Source organism: Panthera pardus, unplaced genomic scaffold, assembly GCF_024362965.1.
Source record: "Panthera pardus isolate Hobbes unplaced genomic scaffold, ASM2436296v1 HiC_scaffold_8, whole genome shotgun sequence".
Taxonomy (NCBI): domain Eukaryota; kingdom Metazoa; phylum Chordata; class Mammalia; order Carnivora; family Felidae; genus Panthera; species Panthera pardus.
Window position 1 is genome coordinate 44,844,564 of NW_026527013.1, and position 15,609 is coordinate 44,860,172.

The 15,609-nt window shown below is 36.9% G+C and overlaps 1 protein-coding gene across 5 annotated transcripts in view; it reads left to right on the plus strand.

The window, feature by feature from the left end:
• Positions 1-15,609, plus strand: part of LOC109254642 (contactin-4) — an 893,345-nt gene that overhangs the window by 212,693 nt on the left and 665,043 nt on the right. The gene's annotated exons all lie outside the window — the stretch shown is intronic.

Sequence of the window (15,609 nt, forward strand, 5' to 3'; positions counted from 1 at the left end):
CTCCATCAGGCATGCTACTTACATCTGTTTTACTTAGATCTCTTTCTGTGACCTTGTCTTGTTCTTTCATTTGAGATAAATTCCTCTGTCTTGGTATGTTGTGTAAGTCTCTGACTTCTTTGCTGTATTAGCAAAGTCAGTTTTGTCTCCTGCTCATGAAATTAATGGCCTTAAGAAGAGGAGGTCATATAGTACCCATGCCTGGCACTTGTGGGAATGTCTCTGATGTGTCCTGCATGCACTGTGCTGTTGTGTTTTAGCTGCTCTGTCTTTCAGGCCAGTTGTCTGCAGAGGCTCTCTTTGTCTGCTGTGGGCAGTGTTTGGTCTCTGGCTTGAATGTGGCACATTTAAAAAAATTTATTTTAGGGGGGAGATAGAGCGAGCAGAGGAGAGGGGCAGAAGGAGAGGGTAAGAATATTAAGCAGACTCCATGTTGAGTGTGCAGCCCAACATGGGGCTCAGTCTCACTACCGTGAGGTTTTGACCTGAGCTGAAATTAAGAGTTCGACAGTCAACTGCCTGAGCCACCCACTTACCCCTGAATGTGGCACATTTTAACTGGATGTGCTCTAGTCTGCTTGTGAAATGAGATCTGATACCAACTCTACCAGAAGTCCAGAACTAAGACCCTGCAAAACTCTGTGGTTAGGAGATGTGGTGGGGTTAAAGGTTTGTGCTGGTATTCTGGGTAAGGGGCCTGCTGTGCTGGAACTTAGGAAAACCTGAATGAGAAAAGCATTCCCTCCAGAGCAGAGGAGGGTGGGGTTGGTGTAAGCATCTCTGTGTTGGTAGCAGCCAGTGTTGGTGTTCCACTGCTTCATGCAGGTGGCTCTGTGTTTATGCTTGTGGGCAGGGGAGGAAAATGGTGGAAAATAATTCCTACACCAAGGTTATTTCCTTGATATGGACTTTTCATTCTCAGTACTATGGACATTTTGGAGTGAATAGTCCTTTGTTAGGGAACATATTCTGTTAAATGTAGGATGTTTAGCCTTATCCTAGGACTCTAGATGCCGCTAACACACCCTCTGCAACTAAACTAATGTCTCCAGACATGGTAAAGTGTCCTGTGGTATGGGAGGGGCATAACTGCTCCCCGTTGAGAGGCTCTGTCTAGAGTATGAGATGAATCCCAGGGCCATGGCATTGGTTTGGCTTGGAACGCTTAGATTTTCAGAGCAGAGTATGGGGTGAGAGTAGAGGAATGATGGAGAAAATAAAATAGTTAGACCATGTGTCTGTATTTTTCCCATGACGGTGCTTCCTGGTTTTTTTTTGAAGATTTCATTTTTTTAAGTAATCTCTACACCCACCATGAGGCTTGAAATCACAATCTTGAGATCAAGATTTGCCTGCTCCACTGACTGAGCCAGCCAGGCGCCCTAGCATTGCTTCTTTTAAGGCAGACACAAACTCCTATTTTATAGTGCACATCCTGTTTGTGTTCTGTGAGACATGAAATTTGTGAACACTATTCTGCTTTCTTGTTAGCCAAAAGCATAAGGAGGCAACTTTAGATGTGGCTTTCTTTATTTAGGGCAGGAATGTCATTTTTCTGGATACTACCAAGATTCTTTTGGTGTCACTTTTAATTGTATAATTGACAAATCCAGGGATTCACCATAAGCCGAGTTGAGTCCAGGGGTTCAAACTGGACTGTTTGAACTGTATTGGACTGTTTCTGTCTCATTGGACTGTTTCTCTTTGTATCTGACCTCTGTTTTCCTGTCTATTGCTGGGACAGAGATAGTTGGCTCCCATGAACCTTGAGTGTATTTCCAAAAGTAAAGAACTCACCTTTCCTAAGTCCATGGATGAAACTCAGGAAATATTTCACTCTGCTTATGGTTTAGATGTTCTCTTGATTCAGGCACTTTTACAGGGGGATGGGTCAGCCTAGGTCAGCTAATACCTATCCACCCTTCCTTCTCCCATCAATTGTGCAACTCTGAAAACAGAATCACAAAGAATGATTCCCTTGCAAATCAGAGAGCCTTTGAAAAGAAAATTGTGCTGAAATTTCTGAATGAAAATCTTTCCCCCAAATTTCCTCACATAAATTTTCTAGGTCTTCTAATCTCTCTCAGGTGTTCCTTCTTTCTACTTCTAAGGTATCTTTAGTATAGTTCTCAAAGTCTAATCCAGGGAACCCTGTGGGGTTAACCAAGATTTTCAAGTGGTTATTCATTTGAAAGCTTTTTTTCATAATACCAAGATTTGTCTCTTTTTTCAAGTTTGTTTATTTTTGAGGAGAGAGAAAGCACGTGCTAGCAGGGACAGGGCAGAGAGAGAGAGAGAGAGAGAGAGAGAGAGAATCCTGAGCAGGCTCTCTGTTGTCAGTGTGAGTTTTACTCGGGGCTCAGTCTCATAAACCATGGGAACATGACCTGAGCAGAAATCAAGAGTCGGATGCTTAACCGAGATACCCAGGTGTCACCCAGTATTTGTCTTTGTCTCAGTTTCTCACAAGTGTTCAGTGGACTTTTCTAGAGGCTGCATGACATGTGATATTACATAAAACTAAATGTAGAGAAAAATAGAGGGATCCACTTATCTTCAGTTGAGGCAGACCTTTAAACGATTTGCGAACGTGTAAAACATGAATTGTAATCTCTGTTTTGTTTTTTTTTATTTAAAAAAATTTTTTTTTAATTTTATTTTTGAGACAGAGAGAGACAGAGCATGAACGGGGGAGGGGCAGAGAGAGAGGGAGACACAGAATTGGAAGCAGGCTCCAGGCTCTGAGCCATCAGCCCAGAGCCCGGCACGGGGCTCGAACTCATGGACTGTGAGATCGTGACCTGAGCTGAAGTCCGACGCTTAACCGACTGAGCCACCCAGGCGCCCCATCTCTTTGTTTTGTTTCAGATAATACAGTTATTTTTCCTTACGATGTGCAATTTGTGTAAATATGGAGTGGATTTATTCTCATTGTGAAATGAATGAGTATTTTTAGAAGTTTCATTTTTAATTTCTCTTACAGTAAATGTCAGTAGACAGAACAGAACCCATGTAAATAGGTTTTTTGACTCTCAAAAATTTAAGAGTGAACCTTTTAAGATCTCACTGGAATACTTAGAGTGCTCCTGATGTATTTTCCACTCTGGCTTTTGGAACTCCAGTATCTCCAGCCCCAGAAAAGCTGTGGAATCTGTTCATTTCAATTCCCCCAGTGACTCTGCTCTGCTGGGCCTTGTGGAAACTTGCCTGGTGCCCTGCAATGTAGTGTTCAGCCGACAAATCATCTGGACCTCTATGCAAACAAAGGTCTACAGATCCTTCTTTGGGCAGTGCCCTCTTTTTCAATATCTAACTGTGTGAATTCCAAACTGTATTAAATAGCCCCAAACTCCAATTTGTTTCACACAGCGAGACCACTGCTTTTGCTTTGGGCTTCACTTCTCTTTGCTGTGGTTTGGATAATGCCCACAGAAGTAGTCAGGAAAAACTAGGAGCTTACCTCATGTGTGTCCTTTCTCTAAAGGATCACAGCTTTATGCTGTCTGTTGTCTAATGCCTGAAATCAGTTTTTTCATATATTTTGTTCAGTTCTATAGTAGATGTGATACCCATTACTCTGAGGCCAAAATTAGAAGTCTTCAATTTTATCTATAGTTAGATATTTCTTTACAAAATATTTCTTTACTAATTTGTAAAGAAGTAGTAAGTCCTTTTAACATAGTAATAGTCCCTTCTTATAAAGAATAGTAAGTCCCTTTTTGCAAAAAACGACTCATATGTTAGGAAGCATATGAGAATTTCTCTTTCTACATTTTATATAATTTTAAATAATTGCTTATATTTAATTATATGTATAACTTAATAAGATACTAATACATGTTTATAGTTTACAACTAAACATGCATAATTAGAAATGTTATTGTTGTGCTATTTTTTAACAGAAGTGTACTATCGAAAATGTGGAACTTTTCCTATAGTATTTGAACTCTTTTTTTTGAAAATTATAATGGTTCAGAGTGAAAAGAAGAAATATTTATTTTAGGGAATTAACAAAATCATTAAGGAAATATACTTTTGCAGATGACCACTATGAGGAGAAATTGAGCATTGATCCCTAAAACCTCCCTAGTCTGACATCTCAGTCATCAGGTGACTTGGTCCCTTATGAAGAGAGAATGAGACAGTGGGGTTTCAGTTGAAGCAAGAATAGGAATGGCTGCTACTATAATTGAGTTAGTACTATGTACTAGGCCCTGGGCAATAAACGTATCATGGCCTCTATTGTACAAATGCAGAGTTTGACACTAAGACTACTTTGCCTCTGGTCATAAATGAATAAATGAGGTAGTTAGGTTTGAACCAGCATTTCTGTAACCCTAAAGCCTCTTTATCAGTTCACCAAGCTTTCTAGGATCTGGACTACACAAGGAACAGTTTTCTACCTACAAAGATGTGGAACACCAATATGATTTTTCCAAGTGTTTCAAATGTTGCACTGCCTACCTTGGAGTTCAGTTAAGCCATAACCGATTTATAGTGAGCTAGGGAAATTTCAAGTTGGTATGAATTATACAATTCTTAGTAGGTGTGTGTGTGTGTGTGTTGTGCTAAGTTTCTTTCAAGAAAGCTAAAGAAATTTCCCACTGAGTGGGAAATATTTGCGTTCTTCACCTACTTGTGCATGGATTTCCAAATTGATGGCTATTTGCTTCAAAAGTAGACAGGAAATCAATCCTGGAAATTATTGTGTGTGTAGCTCAATTCACTACGTTGTAAAATATTATTTCTTTCATCTCCTTCATGTTGCTTAGTTGCTATTTCATTCTTCATGGTAATAGCAAAATATTCGATGATATTGTAAACACATACTGACCTTTAAGATTTGTTCTCAGGTTCAGCAGCCATTTGTTTCAGAGACACTTGGCTTTTACATCAGCAGGTCTCTTCCTCTTTGAGAAAGAAAATGAAGTCATGCTTTATATTTTACATTTTGTTGTGGATGTGTTTCCCTTCAAAAATATGTCATTGTGTAATAAGTACTTCTGTCTTTAAAGAAAACCATGTTATAGTTCTCTTTCTGGACCATGAGTAACAGTGGTTATGGGAAAGGATGCACGTTCTCAGGTGCCTGGTGGGAACTAGTAACCCTCCTCCAAAGAACCACAATAAATACTTGATTCTAGGGAAAATCAGGGGCCATGTTTGTAAACCCCATTCTAGGCTTTTACACCTAATTACTCATACAGAATTTCCCTTTGTATATACTGATTTTCTCCCAATTCTCGACATTTATATACCATGGTCATATTTTTTAACATAGGTGCATACTAGACTATCCTTTATTCTACTTAACGTTTCTGTAAATGTAATGAATTAAAAAAAGTTAATGTTTATTTGTTTTTGGGGGAGAGAGAGAGACAGAGCATGAATGGGGGAGGGGCAGAGAGAAGGAGACACAATCTGAAGCAAGCTCCTGGCTGAACTGTCAGCACAGAGCCTGACGCCAGGCTGAAACTCACAAACTGTGAGGTCATGACCTCAGCTGAAGTCAGACACTTAACTGACTGAGCCACCCAGGCACCCCAATCTAATGAATTTTTTAATTACTTAAAATTGTGCCTATGAAGAACATTAATATCAATAATATGAATAGAAGAAAATGTTATAAATGGAAAATAAATACAAAAATAAATATACACATATTCATACAAATGTAAGTACACATAGATTTAAAATGTTCAGAAAATAAAAATAATAGTATGTACTATACTATATAAAAATAGTATGTACTATACTATATAAAAATAATAGTATGGCCAGAAGTCTTATGGCCACATGTTTGAAAACTGTGACCCCTAACACCCCTATTTTTCCAGTTTGAAGTTGCACTTCAGAGGCCTTACCCCATGGTTTCCATTATAGGTTTCCCCTGCTTTGTGAAAGTAGAGCGTTTCTATGAAATCTTTCATGGCCCTAATGGCATAAAGCAAAAAACAGTTACCATTAGTCTCTATAGAAAAATTTTGAGCATTCTCAGACCCCAAAAATGACTTCTCTCAGACTTTTCTGATAGCTTAGGACACATCTTGTTAACAGATGCACAAAATAAATCAAAGTGAACCACAAACTCTCTCAGTCACAGTTGTGTGTCAAAGCTACCATGGCTTGATGCTCACTGTAGTTCCTGGGAGGGAGCTTGGCAGTGTGCTCAGGGTGTGCACTGACTCCATAACTACCGAACGCAATACAAACACTGAACACTTTGTGCTTTTTGCCATTCTTTAAATAAAAGCGAAATTCTTCAGAATTTCTTTTGGTTAGGGAACACAGGCACTCTGCTAATGTAGGTCTTTCCTAAAAGTGAATTGGTGTAACATGAACTTTCAAAAAGCAGAGGATACCTGTGTGTACAAGTCGTGTATGGCCATGAACAGATTTTCTGTCTTGAACCAGATTGTGAGCCCCTCAGGCCTGCCGGCAATGTTTCCTTCACCCTATGTTCCATTATGTCATTTACTGCATATTGTTATGCACTGTGTATTTAATTCATGCTCACCAAAGTGAGCACTTGCACAGCAGTCTCCAGGAATGAAGTCCACTGCTACTTATGAGAACAGAACAGTCCCCAAGAATAACCTCAAGGAATCAGTGATATCTGGAAAAGTTATGTAAATACATAGGACTTAGATTTCCTCTTCTATAAAATGAGATAATGAACTCTTTTATCTAGAGGTGTTTCTTTTTATTAAAAACAGCCACTTAAGAGAAAGATACCATATATTTTCACTCTTATGTGGATCCTGAGAAACTTAACAGAAACCCATGGGGGAGGGGAAGGAAAAAAAAGAAAAAAAAGAGGTTAGAGTGGGAGAGAGAGCCAAAGCATAAGAGACTCTTAAAAACTGAGAACAAACTGAGGGTTGATGGGGGGTGGGAAGTAGGGAAGGGTAGGTGATGGGCATTGAAGAGGGCATCTTTTGGGATGAGCAGTGGGTGTTGTATGGAAACTAATTTGACAATAAATTTCATATAATAAAAATAAATAAATAAATAAATAAATAAATAAATAAATAAAACCACTTAATAGCCTTTACTGTCTATAGAACTCCTGGTAAACGTTAATGTATATAATCCTCATAACAGCCCTAGGAGACAATAAGATTGGTACCTTCATTTAATACATGAAGGAAATAAGGCACAGAGGGAGTAAGTAATTTCCTGACAGTCACTCAGCTAGAATATGGAGAATTGAGTTCTGAAAGCCAGAGTCTGTACTCTATCACTACTGTATGCTGTATTTCTTCTTAGAGTATATGAAATTAGCCGTGTGAAAATATTTGGATCCTATCATTCTACAGTTACATGCTGTGATTTTTGCTCCATTTCAGTTGTCTTCCATCTGCTGGGCAGACATCTAGGTTTTTCCTTTCCCTGAATTGGTAAAATTCAGATAAAGAGCATGAACTTATAGGAAATATCAAATTCTAAGTGTCCAATATATTTTTTTTACCGCGTCACATAATGTGACACATTAGGCTGTTGTGGAATGTCAAGCATTGGCATAATGTATGTCTTGGAAATGCAGAGTGACAGGTTGTCATTATAACTGTTTCAATTTTTTGTGATAATGGTAAACCCTGGAAAATTTCATTTTCTGGTTTTGCACATCACCAACACATTGACATTTCCCCTGTTTTCCCAATGGGAGAGATAGAATTAAATGTAGCCAAACCTGATAATTTTCCTTAGTGGAAATGTAAAGGGCTAAGAAGCCTCTATTTGTATATGGGCTTCAATAATTGGAAGAGAATTATTTTCCATGTGTATTTCTAGGATGTAGAGGCAGATGGAGTAGTTTTTCACAGCACTGAATCATTGATGTGAACACCTAGTGATACAGATCATTCAAATTATAAGTTAGGTGCAAATAGTGCCTTTGTTTAGAACAGGGTCCTCTGCATTATGGGAAGATTAGCAAGCATCCCTGTCATCTATCCACTAGATGCCAGGAGTAAACCACCCTTACCCCCTTTCCCCAAATTTGTATCGCCAAAAATGTTTCTAGACTTTGCCAGAAAATTGCTTCTGGTGGATAGTCACTGACTTAGAGCAGTGGAATTTCTGGTTCTTTGTTGTTGTAAACTCCTAAAATTCATACCTTTGCACATATTTTAAGACTTTAGGTTGTTTTTAGGTCTTTGTCTCATGGGTCACAATGCCAAGTTTGCAGTTCCAAACATATTATGGCAAAGTAACTATTATGTATTCTCCACTAGCATAATCTCTTACAAAGTTAAGCCACATCACTGGCAGAACCTTTGAGAAATGATGCATTTTCACCTCATTTTAAGGTTTATGAAAGTAGTCTCTCCAAATACTGGTAATATTAATATCTGACAAATATAGAGTGTTTTATAATTACAGGGTGCTTTTAAACTCAGTTTTTGAATTTAATTTTCCTGGTAATTATTTTCTTAATATTTGTTTTAATGTTTATTTTTGAGAGAGAGAGAGGGAGAGAGGGAGGGAGGGAGGGAGAGGGAGAGGGAGAGGGAGTACAAGCAGGGGAGAGGCAGAGAGAGGAGGAGACACTGAAGCCTGAAGCCGAAGCAGGCTCCAGGCTCCCAGCTGTCAGCACGGAGCCAATGCTAGACTCAAACTCACAGACCCTGAGATAATGACCTGAGCAGAAGTCTGATGCTCAGCCGACTAAAGTCACCCAGGTGCCCCTAATTTTCTCAGTAATTCTGAAGAAAGTTGTAATTTACCCACTTTATGGATTAATAAGTGGAGTCTTGAGAAGTAGTTTTTGTTTATTTCTTAGGAGGTAGAGAGATCAGAAAGTACCACCATTCTGAGTAATTTTAGGTGAGTTGAGTTTTCTTGCTGAATTAACCTTAAGTAAAGCTCTCTTCTTGTGTATAAACCTTTTTTATTCTATCTTTGAGAACAGTGCTAAGGATGCCTGCCTGTTTCTCCTGCTCTTCTATTTCTAAATCCATACACCACCATCTCCTATTTTGATGTCACTGGTTGTTTGTCTTGGGAGCTCATGTAGACTGGACCATCTGTCTATAGCCCCTCAAGTGAGCTGCTCTAATTATGTTACATAGGGACAACTTGTGAAGCTCAGAATCTCAAGTTTCTAACTTTACAACTGATAAGCAATGTAAGCCATTCTAATCACTATTGTCAGTCCTTTCTCTGTCTTAAATAGATGCATAGATCTTTAGGCTGTTAAGCATCTTTGAGTCCTGTTTACTTTGTAGTCAAAACCCCAGAAATTAGTCTTCTAGAATATGGCTCTTCAAGCCAGAGTCCTCAAAGTGATGGTGCCTGTGTAACTTTGATATGAAACCTCCAACACTGTGTAATATTGTCATCTCAGGGAGAGCCACTCTTCATTAGCTTAAATTGTCAGCTTTATGTTTCAGTAGAATAAATACACATTTTCCCTACGGTAATGAGTTTTTTTTTTTCTCACTTTGTGAAAACTGCAGGGACCCTTGTTATCGAGAGATAATCATATGCTAGCAGTGCCACTTATTATGCCCAGTGAAAGTCCCAAGGATATGATTATCTTTTAATAACTCTAAAGCCTGTTATGTATCATGTTGTATTGTTGTTTACTTTGAGTGCGTGGGGGGAACCCATTAGTGATCTCTGTGGTTGATATTATTCATTGGGATAATGATAAAAGAATCAAATGACCATTTGTTTGCTTGTAGCTAGATTACACAATAAGAAATGCATCCCACTTCCCACTGAAAATGCATATAAATGTAATCTCTAGCTTAGTATTAGTTCAGTAGCCTGGATGTTAATACTAAATTAACATCAAGCAAAGCCAAAAGAAATTTAGAAAATACACGTGGATAATTTAATGTCTTTGTGACCTTTACCTCCCACAGAAAGTTCAGGTTGGGTTTTAAATTCCTGTGGAAGAAGTAAACACCCGTGAGAAGAAAGTACTTGCTAATTCAGTGATGGAAAATGAGGTCAATAACTTAAATAAAGTAGGATCGATGTAAGGAAATCCCTTTAAATGTAATGGTCTTTTAGAATATGGAAACTTACTGAATTTTTTCCCTCTCACTACATACCTTCCTTTCATGTTCAAAGAATATAATAATTTTGGTTTCACTTATTGAATACCTGTTAGAGATCAGATAATTGTCATGCTTTCTCTCATTTTATCTTTACTAGAATCTTGCAAGGTAGGTGATATTCTTCCTGTATTTTAGGTGGGGAAACTGAGACTTTAAGGGGTTAAATAATGTGCTTGAATTTATGTAGAAGATAAGCAGCAAAGCCTGTTCAGATCTCATTTCAGAATCCATGTGTTACCTACTGATTACTTAAAGTCATGATAAGAAGGATGATCACAGTTAAAGGACCCTTGTGGCTGACAGTGGTCTTGTGTATGTTTATTATTAGATAGACACCTGCCTGACGCTAATGAAAGGGAAAAAAGATCGCTAAAGTGATGAGACCACTATCTTCTCCGCCCCCCCCCCCCCGCCCCCATCTTGGAACCAACGTCTGTGAGAACTGAAAGAATTCGGGATGCCTCAACTAGTTTTTTGAACATTTTAATTACGACTATTTTCATGCTATCAACTGTCACTTGGGAAGGATTGTTTTGTCTTAAATAAATACCCAACACACTTTTTACCTATGAAGTATTTGGGAAGGGTCTAGATCAGGACCTTTTGTTCTCTAAAGTCATCTGTTTTGACCTAGGCCATCCCAGCTGCTGCCTCTTTCTAGCTACATTTAGCCAAGAAGCTCTGCAGTCATTTGTGGATTTCTGGTTTCTTTGTATTGTAATAAAATCAATGTGTTGCTGATGACACCAGCTGATTTGTACCAAACTCCTAGACCCATTTTGGACAGAGAGAAATTCATCCATTTATTCATGCATTAATTTCCTATCTATTCACACATGTGACTTTTTGGGGTGTATAATAAAATCCACAAGTAAACTTAACCATAATTTAAGACTGTTACAATAGCAGGTAAATGGTATGGACTTAACATTGGAAAATTTAATAAATATTCAATGATGTTTAAAAATAATTAAATATTTTGTGCATATCATAAACTGGGCACTGTCCTTTGCATGGATTATCTCATTCTGCCTTCATGAAAATACTGAAAGGTACATACATAATTATTAGGCTCATTTTATACATAAGGAAGCTGAACTTAAAGGAAGTGAATGAAATGAAAGCCTTTCCTCTGGTTCTTATCCAGCAGAGGCTATTATCCCATTGCCTATAATGGATGTATGGTGTCTTTCCTTGTGTACAACAGCACCAAAGTAGCCAAGAATAATGCATGTATCTTTACACCTTTTCAAGGAATGACATTGTGTAACTATCTACTTCATTCATCTCTGAGCATGCTGGCACATTTGAGGTGGAAACTTTTAACTAAATCACATTCCCCCCCGATAAAAGAATATGACTGTTCAACATTTTTTTCCAATGAAGAATAAGTAATTCCTAATTATAAAATCAAGAACTCTTCAACCTATCTAGGCATCATTAGAAGTTTCCTTTTAAGAGCAGTCAAGAAAACACACACTGGAAATGGAATTAATTTTTAAGTTGCATATCCTTTACTTAGTTTTTAATTTGGATCCATTCATTCATTCAGCACATATTTAAGGAACACTTGTTTTGGACTAGTTTGTACTGTGCAACTTCAAATTGAAGAATAAGAGAAGATAAAACAGATGCATATTTTCCTACAATAAAAGATAAAAGATAGGTGTCTGTGTGTGGGGTGGGTGGTAAACATACTGTGATTAGTGTCAAGCTAGAAACATGCTTTATATAACAGGATGATGAGATTCATTACATTCCTGAAATGCTTTGGTTTTGTAAAGAGGATTTTTTCCAAAGTAATATGCTATGACTTTTTAAAAATTGAAGTATAGTTTATATATATTAGTTTTAGGTGTAGAACATAATGATTTGACAAGTGTATACATTGCAAAATGCTCACCATAAGTGTAGTTCCCATCTGTCATTACCAAAAACCTTTTACAATATCAGTGACTATATTCCCCTTTTTTCATCTCCATGACATATTTATTTTGTAATTGGAAGTCTGTACCTTTTAGTCCTCTTAACCTATTTCAACTAACTCTCTACTCTCAACCATCAAAACCTCAACATTACCTCTAATAGGATGGCTAGTATCAAAAAAGGTAAGGACTAACAGATGTTGGTGAGTAGGTAGAGAACAGGAGACATTTGTGCCTTGTTGGTGGGAATGTAAATTGACACAGCCACAGTGGAAAACATTGTGGAGTTTCCTCAGAAAAATAGAGAAGTACCATATGATCCAGTATTTCCACTTCTGAGTATTTCCCTTAGGAAAATGAAAACATTGATTTGAAAAGACATATGCACCCCTGTGTTTTTTGCAGCATTATTTATAATAGCCAAGATGTTGAAGCAACCTAAGTGCCCATCAATAGTTGATTGGATAAGATGTGGTGTATATATACACAATGGAATATTACTCAGCCCCAAAGTATGAAATCAAGTGAAATATGTCAGACAAAGAGAGACAAATAACATATGATTTCATTTATATGTGAATCTAAAGTCAAACAAGAGCAACAACAACAACAAAATGCAAACAGTCTCAAATACAGAGAATAGTCTATTACAATTTTACATTTATTTCGATGATGTTTGTTTGTTTGGATGTTGGTGGCTATGTAGAGTAGTAGCTTGATTTGTCAGCAAATACCATGAAGTTAGGAATAAAGTTCTGTTTCTTTTCCCAGTAACTATTTTGGAATAAATGAATAAATGTAAATATAAAATCTCTTGGTCTGTAAGAGTAAAGAAACAGCTGAGTATGAATCATATTTATGAGTCATGAAAATTTGTGTGTATAGATTTTCTTTCAAATAGTGTTGTGGGGTGATTTCTGTTGTATGTTTTTTTTTAAATATTTATTTTGAGGGAGACAGAGTGTGAGTGGAGAGGGGCAGAGAGAGAAAGAGAGAGAGAGGGAGGGAAATAGTGAATCTGCTGACAGCACAAAGCCCAACATGGGGCTCATGCTTTATCTTTTTATTACTCATCTACATGACTTCCCCAGTTTCTTTAGGCACATACCTGAACTTATATATTACTCCCAGAAAGGTTGCCTTCACTGGGCTCATTCCTTAACCAGCAACCATTTACTTGCAAGTTACAGAAATCTATACTAGTTCAAGTGAAAAGAAGGGTTGTTGAAACCATATGCCAGGCAAAATGATTGTGATCTACATAAGAAGAGAAAACTAGGTAAAACCTGACCTCATAGGGACTGCGGTTACTTGTCACCCCTTTTATTTAATCCCTTGTTTCTCATGGGGATCAGAATTAAGGGTGTATATTATGCCAACCCTAGTTTTTTCTGAATGACTGTTTGATTCTCTGATTCTCTCAACAGACTAGTTTCTTTTACAATAATTTCACCTTTACTTGCCTTTATCTCATTGGTACAGTTTACAGTCTCTAAGAGAGAATCCTATTAGGCTTAATGTGGGTCAAGCATTCCTCCCTGTTCAATTGCTACAGCCAATTAGTTTTAATTACACAGTACATAGGGCAGTCCTTTCCAGGACCTTTGGATGGGGCAAGTTCTTTAAGGTGCAAATGTTGATTCAGAGACCTTCTTGGGATCAGTCCCACATATTCCTCCTTATTTTTCCAGCCCTTCCATCTTGCCTTCCATTCCCTTGGGCATTGTTCTTTGCTCCATAATAGCTAACAAGTCTGATAAATGTATTTGTGTTAGGCCATCTAACAGGTAATTTATTTTTGGCCAGTGTTTCCTCTGGGAGCAAATCCAAAAATCAGAGGGGTGAATTTAATGCTAAATATTTTAGACATTGAGAAAATATTTGGTAGTATGTAGTTTTTTAGGTGCTGACTTTCCTTTTTGTGTGTATTGTCCTTCATGCAACCATTTATAATATATGAGAATCTTTTACCACTGTTACTATAATATTACTACTGGAGTGCCATATACCAGGTAGGAGCCTGAATACCTAAATTGCATTATGTTATTTAATTTTCAGTTGTTCTTTGTGGCTGAATAATGCTATTGTCCCCACTTTACAGGTGAAATTGAGGCTTATTTCAGTTAATGAATTGGTCAAGATCACATGACTAGTAAATAATTGAACCAGCATCCCATCTCAGGCAGCTGTCCTGGATCTTGGGCTTTTAAATAATAGGAACTTGATTATTGTTTCATGAATAAAGTTAGAACCTAATTTTTCATTTCAAATCTATATCCTTCATTTGGACAAATATAATATTACTTTCATTCTGTGAAGGATATATGTGTGTGTGTGTGTGTGTGTGTGTGTGTGTGTGTGTGTGTGTGTGTGTGTGTGTCAAGTTTTGGTAAGATTTGAAAGGAAAGAATGAAACCTTGACCAAAGTTGTGTTTTTTGTTTTTTTTCAGGATTATTATCATTTCAACTGTTGTTAATGATGTGTGAGTTAGAGTTGCAAATGATGCCAATAGCTATAAATAAAACTTTACCTTCTAATCAGTGGTTACTCTTAATACAAGAAAAAGTGAGGCTTTTAGGTACATATTGAACTTTGGTGGTCAATCCACATACATGCAGCTGGTGATTGACCATAGTAAAATAAAACAAATGGTGATTTATTTATGATTCATTATTAACTTGAGTATAGGATTTTTGTCTGTTGAATAGGAAATACTTCCTTTCATTTGTCATAATCATTTGTGGCACTTTATTTATTTTGAGCAAATATGTACTAAAGGACATTAAAAAAGATAAATTTCTGTATATATTAACAATATAAAAAAGACATGTTTGGTCCTTACCTCCTGGACATTATTGATATTAACTTGAAAGTAAAGGTAGTTAGGTACTTAATATATGGTAAATTATTATAATCTTAGGAAGTGATATTGTATTTATGGCTAATCAAGAAAATATAGTATTTCTATCCTAATCAATTATGCTACATTTATATGTAAATTAGGTTAGACTTGTGTAATGATATTTCTGAGTGGCCAATCTATATGTATCTACAGAAAATGATATTTTTAATTATAAAAGAAATAAGACAGTTATTTTGCTCAGAAGTAAAATTATTTACCATAGAAAGTTGGTTAGAGGATGCACATGTTACATAAACATGAAGATATAAGTATATACATTTATTCTCAGTAATATTGTATATCTATATTTTCCTTAGATGGACACAGTATTGCTTCAGGGGAAAATACTCTCAGGCACAGAATTATTTTGCAATTAAAGTTTAACTTGGTGGCTTTAAGAGAAGGTATAATACCATATTTATGGAAAGAATGTTTTGTTTTTGTTACTGTTACCCTCATTCATATGACTATCAAAAACCACCAGATATTTCCTAGTTCATTGTTTACCTTTTCATTATTTTATAAGCTTTTGTAATATACTTTCTTTAGAAGTAGTCTTTTTTATTGAATCTGAATACCACAAAATATCACAGGCTCCTAGAGCCATTATACTAACAAAGAAAGGATAGAGTGCTGAACTGACTTTTCAAAAGACACATAGCTAGTGGGAGACAAAGCAGAGAAAGGAACCTGGTATCCTGGCTCCTAATG